The sequence below is a fragment of the Cryptomeria japonica genome, unplaced genomic scaffold (assembly GCF_030272615.1).
Source record: "Cryptomeria japonica unplaced genomic scaffold, Sugi_1.0 HiC_scaffold_30, whole genome shotgun sequence".
Classification (NCBI taxonomy): domain Eukaryota; kingdom Viridiplantae; phylum Streptophyta; class Pinopsida; order Cupressales; family Cupressaceae; genus Cryptomeria; species Cryptomeria japonica.
In genome coordinates, this window is record NW_026728852.1 from 926,236 (window position 1) to 938,133 (window position 11,898).

Sequence of the window (11,898 nt, forward strand, 5' to 3'; positions counted from 1 at the left end):
CACATCTCTTCTATGTCATATCCACAAAATGACCTAACCCAGACTGACTTATATACCCAATTACATGAATAAACACAAATGCCTTATGTCATCTTACAACCATATTTCAAATGATAAGACACATGTCGATCCAAACAAGATATAAACAAGAAACAATATGATCGTTACTACTTCCATGCTTGCCAGATCAATCTCCTATGTCAGCCTTTAGAATACTAGTTCCAAGTTTGTTGGTTACATGCCTGTCAATTCCCACAATGCCGATGAAGTGAATGTCAATTAACTTGATTATCGGATCTCCCATGAAGTGTGTTGCCAACAATGAAAACACCTATAACTCAAATGAGTATCAATTGCCAACAATCTCCCCCTTTGGAATTGATGGCAACACTCATGTGAAAAATGGATCATTGAAGTGTTGTACTGGTTCTTGCCCAAAAAATGATCTCCCAAAACTGATCTTAGAAGGCTGCTCCCCCTGAGATATATATTACTTCTTATGTCCCTTGACATTTTTCACATCCACCTCTCCCCTCTGACAACAATGCCAAAGGTCAGGGTAAAAAGAAAGAAATGAATAAAATTATATATAAAACAAAATTGTGAATACCAGATCTAAATGTACTTGAAAATATCCAGATAAGAACCCTTCAAAAATGTCAAATAAGTATCCCAACCAGATTTTAGAGCTCCAAAAATTGATACAAACCCATTCAGAATGTAAGCATGTAGTTCTTCTTTCATTAGGGTTGTCGGTGTGGGCATAGTCATCTGGTCCATACATTCCTTCTTATGAAGTAACAAAGTATTAAGTCAGAGACTTACTAAACCTCTCCATTCTCTGTCCCGTCAGATTAATTTGTCGTTTTCCTTCTCCAGGGCTGAAATTTTAGACTCTAAAAGAAAAATTTGACCATCAATAGAGCTGGTCAATGATTCAGTACCATCAAAAGTGACTACAAGTTGTTCCAACTTGTCCTTATCCACCTTAACTTTATTATCTAGGTTTGTTGTTAGTTTTGTTGTGTTAGTGAAAGACTGGTATATGCGACTACATTGATGAAGAGATTCATCAATCCTTGTCATTTCTTCTATCAGCTTAGCTTTGCTGGATGTGATAATATTATCACAAGTGACCTTTCTATCTCTATTATACCTCTCCACCAACTGTCAGTTTGACACTTGTTGAAGAGTTTTATACTATTTTGCAATGTGCCCAGTCAAACCTTTCAATTTACCAAATGGAATAGCAACATGATCTATCTTGCATTCCAATGCAAGCTACTACAAATTTGGAATATCCTACTCAATAACCTATTTATCCTCTAATCCTTCCTTCCTCAAATTCTGAGCCACAACAAACATCAATTCAAAACTGCTCAGTTGCTCAATATTCTTATTCCCAAAACAACCAAAATCTTCTTGATTGGATGAGTCAAGTGCCAATGATGAGGGACCAGCCACCAGTGAAGGTGTTGGTACCCTAACTTCAGTCTATTCATCCTGACCTTTCTCCTCTACCTTCTGTTCATTTGCATCCTTTATCTTCTCCTCAGCACCAGTGGCTTCGCCACTTGGTGCAGTAATTTGTGCAGCCTCTACCTCATGAATTTCAATTGTTTCAATATCAATTATCAGAGGAGGATTGTCTTCTACTGGTACATTGATCTCTACATCCTATACATGTGTTATTTCCAGAGGAATATCCTCAGTTATTTTTTGTTCCAAAACCAGTGGATCTCCATGTAGTATACCTTTACCCTTAGCATCAACTGGGATGTCTGGAATGTCAGACTTAGGCAGTGTATTCGGTGATGTAAAGAAAGCTAGTTTATCAACAAATAACTTGACCCAAGCCTCATGAGTTTCCTTGAAAATCTCATTGACTCTGCCAACCATAAGACTTATATGTCGGTGTCTTCTGCGAAAAATTGTTTTGTTAGCAAAATCTAGACCCCGTTGCATCTCTTCTTCAGTAATAGCACCACAAACAATTAGTAATTTTTGAACCTTTATATGTTTGTCTTCCTCAATAGCAGACAATCTCCTAGCATCTGACTTATTATCCAAATATGCCGGTATTTGCTTCTCAATCTCAAGAAAAGATTTCTTATATATGTCTAAGTATAACAAAATTGATTCTTCTATTTCCTTTTTCTCTTTATCATCCATATCGCCATAAAAATGTTGTATGTTACTCAAAATACCATCCTTTATAATTTGATCAATTAATTCAGCAACAAAAAGAGGACCAATAACCTTAACACTTTTACCAGATTCAAGAGTTTTATTTACATCTGATTTCTTCTTCTTGTCGGGTGTGGGAGTAGACTCCTTGGGCAGTTTTCTTTTCTTGGTAGGCTTCCTCTCCTTCAAAATTTTCTTCTGTGCTGCCGAAGGAGTGACTTTGGTTTTCTGTAGCTTCCCTTCCTCGAGCTTCTTCCTCGGAATCCTCGTGTAGATCTTAGGAATCCTCAGTCTCAGAACTAGATTCAACAAGAGAAATAAAGGTCTCTAGTTTCTTCCTCTTCAATATACCCTTGTTGGTTCCTGCTTCTAGAGAAGCTTGTAAAGCTACTGGAGGAGATTTCTCTACTAAACCAATGATTTTTTTGATCTCAGAGGACATCTTCTGGACAACTTGTCCAACCTTCTTTATTTGTCCTTCCATTTTCATCTTACTGAAACCTATCTTCACTTCAGATTCCTTCAGCTTTGCACTACCAAAATTTTTCTCTTTCTCATCAACCGAGGCATCTATAAGAATCCTGGCATAGAGATCCAATATTTGTGCATCAACCTCATAGCCCATTTTAGTAACCCAGATAGTTCTAGGTTTCACTACCTCCATTAAATTTTCATCCTTTTTAATCCTATGAAGCCCTAATTCCTTATTAATGCATGCCGACATATCATACCAGATTCAAAATCCATTATCTCAGTGTCAGTTATCCTCCAAACTAACTTCACCAAGATCTTAAACAAGTTTTGAGACCATTACTAGGGATAATTTAGAACTTGTCATTCATTTGCCTTCCCATAAGGCTAATGCCTTAGTTACCGGATGTGTTTTCTACTCGTGCAAGAACATTCTGCTATGTTGATCGAGTAACAGGTGAATATCCCTCTGTCAATTGATCATCAAATTTCCTAACCCACTCTTTAGCATGAGCTTGCTGGGTTTAATCAATCTTTTGCTTTCCCTTCTCATTGGATGTGTCATTCCCTTCTGGTGTATTCTTTCTTTTGTAGTATTTAGCAATGTGTCCTATTTTGTTGCATGCATAGCAAGTAACATTGTTATTTTGAATTGCCTTGTTGAGTCCTTGACCATTCTTTGACCTACATTGATTAGCCACATGTCCAAACTTTCCACATCATTAAAATCTCACATTCATTCTGCAATCTTTTGTCCTATGACCATACTTCTTACAATTTGAACACTGACTAGTTACTGCATTATGATTCTAATTTTCTCTATTCCTACATTGACTTGCTCTATGACCAAAATTATTACAAACAAAGCAGCTATCAATAAATTTGTGTGCATTGGGTTTCCTTACTGGTGATTTCAAATTCTGGTTGTCTGGTAGATTCCACTGATTTGCAGTACCAGAGCTTTCTCCATGCTCAAATCCAAGACCTCTAGTATCTCCAGTGTCTCTTTGATCCTTCAATAATTCATCAAGCCTTGCAGAACTAACCCTGAACTTTTCTTTGTATTCATTTGATCACTTCTTAGGACTATCACCATTCTTTCCAACTCTTGCTCATTGTTATGTGATTGCACCAACTCAGCTCTCAACACATCATTCTCATGTGCCAGCCTAATTCATTCCTCAGATCTTCCTTTCAGAGATATAGCAAGATTTTCTTCATTCTTCTTCCAGTCTTCAAATTCCTTGGAAATCCTCATGGGCATGGCTTGTATCTCATTCTTCATGACATTATTCTCCCGACTCAGCTTCTAACATAATTCCTTAAGGGCATTCTTCTCTTCATCATGCGGATTTTGTAAAAGTTCCTTTTATCTTGAGAAAATGATAACCTCTCCTGTAGGGTAAGGATGAATTCCTTTACATAATTCAACTCATCTTGCAGCTTCAAGTTCTTCAACCTTTTAGAATCATAGTCTTCAAGTGCTACTTCAAGTTCCTTCTATAGACTCATCTCCATGTATTCCAGATACAAGATCTTCCTCAAGTTGTTAGACCTATTCCGAGGAACTAGGCTTTGATACCAATTGTTGGAATCTAAGAACACTGAGAGGGGGGGGCTGAATCAATGTGTTGTTAGATATACTATTTTTAACTTTATAAACAAATCCACTTAATAACCAGTATGCATAAAAGAAATTAACAACAAGTAATATTAATGCAACCACATGAATCAACACCATAACATGAAGATTTATCCATGAATCAACCATAGTGGGATTAGAGACCACAATATCTGTCCACTGGCCAACTGAATAAATATTACAAGAGGGGCATAAACATGCAGGAAGGCACATTGCCTAGAGCACACTGCTCATCACAAAAGGAGCCTCACTGAATACAGATCCAAAGTATTGGATTACAAACAAAAATTGAACTCAAAATGAGCATCTTCTATGTTGGTTGAGTTTTGGTTAAAGAACTGTCTATACCGGTGATAATCTAACCTCCCTTATTGGTAGCTTAGATCACTTCCCAAACCTCTATACAAATAATCAATATTGATTACAGATCTTTATATTCACACTCTATTAATCAATATCTTGCTCACATACCATCACATAACCTATTGCATCTCTTATCTATCATATCCACAAAATGACCTAACCCATATTGACTTATTGTTGGTATTATGGATGACTTCATCATGTGTTGCATTGGTTTTGTCATTGATGTCAACACTTATCTTTCTAGAGGTCTACATTGTTGATCTGACACTTTGGTTATATTGGTTTGTTGATGAACAGGCACATGGTGGTCCTTGCATGGATATTGGCTTATGCACAGTCACCGATATATGTTTCACCAACAGCTCAGGAAGTTGATGATGACTTGTTATCATCTGGAGATCATTTGGTTATGTCCAAGACATGGATCAGATGTTTGAATTTAGAGTTTTACATATTGGACTGATTAGGTTCACATATTTGCCTTAACTGGCAGATAGGTCCAGGTTATGAACCGACATATGATATCATGTTCTAGATCAGCATGACATGATTTGGAAATGATTTATTGATTGGATAATGTGTAAATGTATTGAGGCTAACATATTGTATTGCACCAAGACATTTTGTAATTGATTTTAATGTAATATCTTTTGGGAGCTGACCTAATGATTAGGTCTTAGGTTTTGTATAAATAATTTTAAGATCTTATTTGGAAGAAGTGTGTATGTGTGCATATATTGAAGATCACTGTGAAGAGTGAAAATAAGCAGATCCTTGTGCGAATCACACAGATATCATCTGAAGATTCAAGGAAGGTTGTTAAAGATCATGAAGGTATTTGGTCCTCATGTGCAGAGCTTAAACCGATATTGAATCCAGCATTGAAGATGCTAAATTGAAGTAGTACATTGTTATTGGATTTAACCATCCAACTGTGCAGTCAGTATGACTCCTATTTTGTGATTGAGCAGTGAGCTCTAGGAGGTTGGCCTTTCTACATGTGCAGACCCCCTTATTATATTCACTTACTATCTACAGTAGTATCATCTAGTTGTGGGTAAGGTTTCCCACCATGGTTTGTCCCCTTAGAGGGTTTCCACGTCAAAATGTATGTGTCATGTGTTGTGGATGTTGTTTTCCTTTCTGTTTCATGCATTAAGTTGTACCGGTATTAGTATAACTATTAATTTGTTTTACCGACACTGAGTTTTAAGTTGGAGTAATTTGTTTTAGGTTGCAATTTTTTGACAACATATTAACCCCCCCCCTCTTAGTTGTCCTTCCTGGTTCCTAACAATTGGTATCAGAGCCTAGTACTCTTTTTGCAAAAGCCTAATAGCTTGAGGAGATCCTATGGCAGAAAATATCTTCAAGAGGATAGTCCCAAACTTGATGGAACTAACTATGGTATATAGAAGATCATAATGGAGACACATATGAATTGGATTGGAAGAGATATATGGGATGTTACAAAGAATGGCTATATTGCTCCTAATCAAAATAACCCTAATCCACTTACCTTAGCTAAAGACTTGGAGAATGATTGCAAAGCAAGAGAAGCACTTCTAAGCACATTATCAGATCGAAAAATCATGGAATTGTCAAATAGGTCTACACAAAAATCCATTTGGGACAAATTGGAAACATTGAATGAAGGAGATTCCACTATCAAAATTGCAAAATTGGAATGTTGCCAGGTCAGGTATGAAAATTTTAAAAAGGAAGAGGATGAAAGAATTTTTGCATTTAAGGAAAGAAAATGAAATTGTTTTAGGAATACAATGTTTTGGAGGATCTTAAAATGAAGATAAAATTGTTTCTAAAGTTTTAAGAGCTTTGCCACCGGCTTAGAAAATGAAAGTGACAACTATTAATGAGTTGAGAACAATGCCTAATACATCAGTATCTAGAGATATCTATAGAATTTGGTCATGTTTCTATAGTCAAGACTGATATAGCCTTCAAAGCATCATCATCATCATCTGACAAATCTGATTGAAAAGAACTTTATGCAAAAGAACTTGAAGATATCAGAAGATAAAATGAAGAACTTGAAGAACTTGAAGCACTATTTGCAAGGAAGATGCCTAAAGGTCCAACAGGAAGTAAGTATGAAGGTAAAGCACCTTTCAAATATTTTAATTACAATAAAGTTGGTCATATGGCATCTAGGTGTCCTGATAGACATTCAAGATGAAGAGATGAGGCAAAGAGAACATATAAGCCTAACTCTAAATATCAGAGATAAAAATTTAGGAAAAATAGAGATAAGTCATGTTATTATGCAGATGAAGGAGTTATAGATGATTCTAATGAAGATCTACTAGATAGTGGATGGGCATTTGTTGCATTAAAACTAGATCAACCAACACCTATTGTCAAACCGGTAGAGCAAGCATTAGTAGCAAAAAATGAAGAAAAGGATGAATGGATCATTGATAGTGGTTGCTTGCATCATATGACTGTTGATAAAAGAAAATTCTTGTCATTACAGGAATATCATGGAGGTCTAGTAAGATTTGTAGATGACAAAGCTTGTTTAATCAAAGGAAGAGACACTATATCTTTGGATGGTAAGCACAAAACTGAAAATGTTTATTATGTTTATGGTTTAAAGCATAATCTATTGAGTGTTGGTTAGTTAGTGGGAAAAGGATTTCAATTACAATTCAAGAATGTCAATTGCAACCGGTAATCAAACTAAAGGTAATATCTTTCACTTGAACACCAACGATAAGACATTTTTGATTGCTCAGATTGATGAAAGTTGGTTATGGCATAAAAGACTCTGTCATGTGAATTTTGATTGCATTGTAAAGATCAGTTCAACCAAGGCAGTAAGGGATTTACCTAAGATTGTGAAACCTCATAATCTGGTATGTAAGGAATGTCAAATGGGAAAGCAAGTTAGAACAACATTTAAGAGAATTTTTGATAAATCCAATAATATTCTTGATTTAATTCACACTGATTTATGTGGTCCAACAAGAACAAGAAGTCCTCAGAGTGATGGATACTTTATGGTAATAATTGATGATTATTCTAGAATGTGTTGGGTTACTTTTCTCAGGGAGAAATCATAAGCTTTTGGAAGATTCAAGATATACAAGGCAATGGTAGAGAATGAAACCAACAATAAAATCAAATGTATGAGATCTGGTCAAGGAGGAGAATTTACATCTAGGGAATTCAATGCATACTATGAAGATAATGGAATCAAAAGACAACTATCAGCACCCCGAACACCCCAGCAGAATGGAGTTGTGGAAAGGAAGAACATAACTATACTGGATGCATTAAGAACCATGATGATGAAAGAAAATCTAACTCATATGTACTGGAGAGAACCAGTGAATATAACGGTTTATACTTTCAACAGAGTTCACATCAAAGGTGAAACCAGTAAGACCCCTTATGAACTATGGTTCGTTCATATTTCTACTCTTAAATACTTTAGAATATTTGGAAGAAAATGCTATATTAGGAGAGATGAGTCTATTGGCAAATTTGATCCTAGAAGTGATGAAGGAATATTTCTTGGTTATTCAACTAGAAGCAAGGCATATAGATGTTATAATAAAAGATTGTAGAAAATCATTGAAAGTACTAATGTGAAGATAGATGAACATTTTAGAGGAAAATCAAGATCTATAGGTTCTGAACTGGGAGTAGAAATGATTATAAATGAACCGACATGGATTGCAACAAAACAAAATGAAGAACTAGTCACATCGGCATCATCAGAGAACTCAATTGTGATTGAAGAACAATAGGGCCTATGAATGGAAATCAGATTAAACCCAGGTATGTAAGATTGAATCATTCAAAAAATCAGATAATAGGAAATAAAAATCAAGGTGTTATGACAAGAGGAAGATTGGAAAATGAAGATGTATGTTTAATTCCTCAAGTTGAACCAGCATCAATTGTTGAAGCATGTTAAGAGAAACACTGGATAAAAGCAATGGAAGAAGAATTAAAACATATTGAAAAGAGTAATACTTGGACATTAGTTCCCCAACCTAAAGACAAAAATATAATTGGAACTAAATGGGTATTTAGAAATAAACTTAATGAAGATGGTGAAGTAATTAAAAATAAAGAAATATTAGTTTGTAAAGGTTATTCTCAAAAAAAAGGAATTGATTATAATGAAACCTTTGCACCAGTAGCCAAAATTGAAGCAGTAAGACTGTTTCTTGCATTTGCAGCTCACAAGAACTATAAGGTTTATCAGATGGATGTAAAATGTGCATTTTTGAATGGAGATCTTGAAGAAGAAGTTTACATTGAACAACCTAATAGATTTTCATTAACAGATGATAAGGATATGGTTTGCAGATTAAGAAAAGCTTTATATGGATTGAAGCAAGCTCCCAGAGCTTGGTATGCTAGACTGGATAAATATCTTCTAATGCTTGGATACACAAAAGGTAATGGTGACAGTAATTTGTATTACAAAATTACCAATGATAATATTTTGGTTATTGAAGTATTTGTGGATAATATCATTTTTGGAGGAGAAGAAGAGCTATGCAAAGACTTTGGTAATAAGATGTAGGAAGAATTTGAAATGTCTATGATTGGAGAGATAAAAAAATTTCTAGGTTTGCAAATTTCTCAAACAGATAAAGATATATTCATTTGTCAAACAAAATACTTCAAGGATGTTTTGAAGAAATTTGGAATGGAAAACTCCAAACCAGTAAGCACTCCTATGACTACAACTGATAAATTGACATCAAAGGATGATTCAACTCCAGTAAATCTGACAAGGTACAAATCTATGATTGGAGGGTTATTGTATTTGACACAAACCAGACCTGATATAATGAATGCAATGTGTATTGTTTCAATATTTCAAATAAAACCTAAAGAAAATCATGAAACTGCAGTAAAAAGGATTTTCTGGTACCTGTAGGGCACAAAAAATCTTGGTTTATGGTATCCTAAGAATGACAATTTTGAGTTATGTGCATATACAGATGCACATTGGGTAGGAGATGTGGATGACATAAAGAGTACCACTGGCGACATATTATTTCTTGGTAGAAGATTAATTTTATGGATCATCAAGAAGCAGACTTGCACATCATTATCTACAGGAGAAGCAGAATATGTTGTAGTAGCAACTAATTGCCCTCAGGTATTATGGATCAAGCAAATGTTGAAGGATATCAAGGTAACATGCAAAGAACCAGTAGTTATTTACTATAAGGTATTATGGATCAAGCAAATGTTGAAGGATATCAAGGTAACATGCAAAGAACCGGTAGTTATTTACTATAATAACTCAGCAATAATAGATATATCAAAGAATCTGGTATTTCACTCTAAAGAAAAACATGTTTCTATTAAGTATAATTTTCTGAAAGAAAATTTTGAAGCAAATGAAGTGATATTGGTTTATGTGAACACTAAAGAGAAAATTGCAGATATTTTTTCAAAGCCTTTTCCTAAGGAAACATTTGAATATCTCAGAGAGAAGCTTGGGGTAATCGCCCCACCGACAGAGACTTAAATGATGTATATTGGCATCAAATCAGTAGGGACTAACAAAAAATGTTTTTTTACAACTTGATGAAGGAGAGCTACTGCTCAGGGGGAGTAGTTAGTTGTATGTTATGTTTTGACTTTTAACTTCTTTGACATGTGATGTCAAAGGGGGAGAAATGTCTCTAGAAAAAAATTGTACTTTGAAGATGTATTTTGGTTTTCATTATACTGTTTCTATTTTTGGTACAAAACTTTGTGATTGATATATTTAAGGGAGATTGTTGGCATTCTATTTTTGGCACTTAGATGTTTTTCCATCTAGTGTTGCCATCAATGCCAAAGGGGGAGATTGTTGGTATTATGGATGACTTCATCATGTGTTGCATTGGTTTTGTCATTGATGTCAACACTTATCTTTTTGGAGGTTGACATTCTTGACTTGGCACTTTGGTTATATTGGTTTGTTGATGAACCGACACATTATGGTCCCAACATGGATGTTGGCTTATTGGCTTATGCACAGTCACTGGTATATGTTTCACCGGAAGCTTAGGGAGTTGATGATGATTTGTTATCATCTGGAGATAATTTGGTTATGTCAAAAACATGGATTGGATGTTTGCATTTGGTGTTTTACATATTGGACTGATTGGGTTCACATATTTTCCTTAATTGGCAGATAGGTCCAAGTTATGAACAAACATATGATATCATGTTCTAGATCAACACGACACAATTTGGAAATAATTTATTGATTGGATAATGTGTAAATATATTGAGGCTGACATATTGTTTTGCACCAAGACTTATTTTGTAATTGATTTAAATGTAATATCTTTTGGGAGCTGACCTAATGACTAGGTCTTAGGTTTTGTATAAATAATTGTAAGATCTTATTTGGAAGAAGTGTGTATGTGTGCATATATTGAAGATCATTGTGAAGAGAGAAAATAAGAAGATCCTTATGCCAATCATGCAGATATAATCTAAAGGTTGAAGGAAGGTTGTTAAAGGTCATGAAGGTATTTGGTCCTCATGCGTAGAGCTTAAACTAGTACTGAATCCAACATTGAAGATGCTAAATTGAATCAGCACATTTTTATTGGATTTAACCATCCAACTATGCATTCAGCGTGACTCCTATTTTGTGATTGAGATGTGAGCTCTAGGCAGTTGGCCTTTTTGCATGTGTAGACCCCATTATTATATTCACTTACTATCTATAGTAGTACCATCTGATTGTGGGTAAGATTTCCCACCATGGTTTTTCCTCTTACAGGGTTTCCATGTCAAAATCTTTGTGTCATGTGTTGTGGATGTTATTTTCCTTTCTGTTTCATGCTTTAAGTTGTACCGTTATTAATATAACTATTAATTTTTTTATCGGCACTGAGTTTTAAGTTGGAATAATTTGTTTTGAGTTGTAATTTATTGATAACTGATTCGCCCCCCCCCCCTCTCAGTTGTCCTTCCTGGTTCCTAACACTTATATACCCAATTACATGATTAAACACAAATGCCTTATGTCAGCTTATAACCATATTTCAAATGATAAGACACATGTCGACCCCCAAAAAATTTAAACACAAAACAATATGACTGTTGTCACTTCCATGCTTGCTAGATCAATCTCCTATGTCATCCTTTAGAATAACTATTCCAAGTTTGTCGGTTACATGTCTATCGATTCCCTGAATGTCGATTACCTTGATTGTTGGATCTCCCATGAAGTGTGT